Here is a 3074-nt window from a genome sequence, read left to right as displayed (position 1 = left end):
CAACTCTGGCCATTTTCGTCGCCCACCACGCCGTGGAAGTACATGCCCGGAGCGCATGACCACGAGGCCCTCCTCGGGGTGTCGCCGCGTCCGAATGCGTCTACGTGCTTACCCACCGGTGCCGACACTACCGGGAAAACGCCATCCCCGTGCCATGGCTGGACAGGAACCCGTCGTACGACAGGCATTTGAACCCGAATAGGTTTCCCATGCCGGCCACAGGTCGTGCACGGAGGCCCCAGTGCGTTGCACGTGTGCTCCAGCACCACAGTCGGCGGTGGTGGAGGAGGAGGGGGCCAAGAAGAACGACGAGGCCTTCAAGAAGGTCATCGAGGACTCCCACCTCGACAAGCTCGCCCAGTGGCCTGGCCTGCCACTAGCGCTGGCCGCATCGGCCATAGGCGATGTCGCCACGCCGGAGCCGTGGCCACTTGCACCACTAGTGGGGTCACACATGGTCGTGGACGTCCACGGTGCCCTGCACGCCGGAGTGGGTGGAGCCGAAGCAGCTGCAGCTAGCGGTTGGACCGGTACCGTGGCCTTATCCATGGCGGCTCCAGTGTTCATCAACTTCGTCGTCGACGACGACAATGGCGGCGTCCAGTAGAGCAGAGCAAGGACAAGGACTGTGACGGCCGATCAGTTTTTTTTTTTCAGTTATGTTTTTATTTTATTTATGCAGCGAACGGACTATTGGCGGTAATGTATATATTTTTATAGTAAAAAAATGTATATATTTTCAATTGAAAAAATTGTCAAAATCTAAAATGCAGCCCGGCACGTGGGCGCACTGTAGGATCGGAGAATATCAACGAGAGTGGATGAATGGGAGAACTAAAGTTTCTTTTGAAACTTGAAATCTCTCAGCATAGCACAGCGAAAAATACAAACTATGCAGATGCATGACTACGAAAAAGTAGTGATCTAAACGTTCTTGTATTTCTTTATGGAGGGAGTACAGCTGAACGAAAACACAACATAGCATACAAAGTATATCTCTATGACAAGTTACTGCCAGACAAAGATAGAAAACATGCACACTATTATGAGATATTCATCATGGCAAGACTGCAGTGGATAACTAAGTAGCACCAGATGTAAAAGCAAAGAGCATACAACCATAAGTGTAGCAAATGCAAATATACAACACAACATGGTCGCAGTACATATAGATTTGTATGAAATGTAAGCCGATAGAATTGTACTGAAGAACAACACATGAGATACAACTGGTGCTTAATGGCGACAAAGTATTTGGTTAAATCAGTTCACTCTTTTGCAAAAAAGTTATATCTGGTTTGAGGGACTTGTGATTGAACACAGGAGCAAACTTCTCTCCGTCTTGTTCTCCTCAACGTGAAGTTCCTCAAATTTCAGTTGATTTCTCTCGTGGTAGATTCTTATCGGGAATCTTCAAACCTTCAACAGACTTTGTTTTCCGAGACCACAATTACTCTTGGTCACTCAAACAGACACCTAACCGTCTAGAGACTTTGCAGCTCTCAAGAGTAATAGGCACAAGAACTCTCAACTTAGATCTATGTGCTCAACCACTATCTAGGTTATCTAGCTCTTGGGTTTTCTCTCAGAAGGATTTACTCAAATCTCTAGAGAGGGGTGCTCAGTCAATCTTCTCAGAATCTCAAGAGGAGCAGATTGGTGTGGGGCGTCTATTTATAGCCAAAACAATTTCGGGAGGGAAATGACCAATAAAGGCTTTTGGCCCAGTCAATGGCCAATCAAGACGTTTCCAAAGATCGGATTTTAAACTCACACGTCAACTTTACTTGAGAAAACAAAGAAAGTTGACTCGTCTACTAGAGCATTTCTCTTGCAGCCCAGAAGAACTTCGTCTATGGATGGCAAGTAAATAACTCTGTGCACGAAGATATTTCTGTCCACTCACTTGGGATAAGTTCCGGTTAAGCATCACACTAGACGAAAGTCTTAAAATACTTGAACCTCTCTTAATAGTACGGTGGTGGTCCTATGTCTCACGTGAAGAAAATGAATCTACGAAAAGAAAAACTGTGTCTTCATTTCTTCTTCACTGCAGTCAAAATCTCCCAGACACGCACTCCATAGGAATTACTTCACTTCAACAACATTTTTAGAGTCCGTCTCCGACACACATCTTCCTGGTAGCAAACTCCTCGAAGCTAGCAATCTTCTTTGTTGCGCAGATAACACTCTTAGAAGTTTATAGCAAACTTCTCCGGAAATTCTAACAATCTTCTCCGAACTCCAGGAACGGTCTCTCTGTGTCTGCACTAACAAACACATTAGTCCCTCACTATTTCTGTCCAACAATCTCCAAAACCTTCAGGGGCACTCGATTGCAGCAACACACACCTATGGACCGACGGACACGATCAGACTTTAGTGTCTGCTTGGTCGACCCAAACGAAAAAAAAAACTAGACACACTGTGCTTCCATTTGAGTTGGGCCGTTGGAGTTGCCCTTAGTGTGGTGATTGTTAAAAAACTCTGGTAGATCGACGTTCTTGACATTTCCGCATTTCTCCGCCTTGGGTATTTCGCCAACAAAAAACCGTTAGATTCGTTGCCATTCTTTAAAAAAAATAGTGGCCACTAAATATCTGGGAGATAATTTCCTTTGTAATTTGGCAGAATTAATTTGTTGTAAGCATGAGCTAAGAATGTGAGCATATGGCAATTGTAGAATATGCATAGCATGGTTTTCTAGTGAACTCACGATCTAGGATGATTTGGCCCCACAGAGCAGTGACAGTAGGACGATTTGGCCCCACAGAGCAGTGAGAGAGAACTGGACCGTTGACCTAACAGTGTACCCCACCGATCAGCCAGCCAGCCAGCGGGGGCACGTTTAAACCCTTTCCGCCGCCGCCCTCGCCGCGGCCGCGACCCTCCCATGTCCACCTCCCCCTCCGCCGCCACCCCCCTCCTCGCGCTCCTCCGCCGCAACGCCGCCAACCCCGCCGCCGCGCTCCGCCTCTTCCTCGACCTCTCCTCCCCGGCCTCCCCTCCGCCGCCGCACTCCACCTCGTTCCTCTCCCGCCTCCTCGCCGCCGATCCCTCCGGCCACCCGCTCC

Source organism: Triticum aestivum, chromosome 6D (assembly GCF_018294505.1).
Source record: "Triticum aestivum cultivar Chinese Spring chromosome 6D, IWGSC CS RefSeq v2.1, whole genome shotgun sequence".
NCBI lineage: Eukaryota > Viridiplantae > Streptophyta > Magnoliopsida > Poales > Poaceae > Triticum > Triticum aestivum.
The sequence above is the reverse complement of the archived record's forward strand: the minus strand, read 5'-3'. Positions refer to the sequence as shown.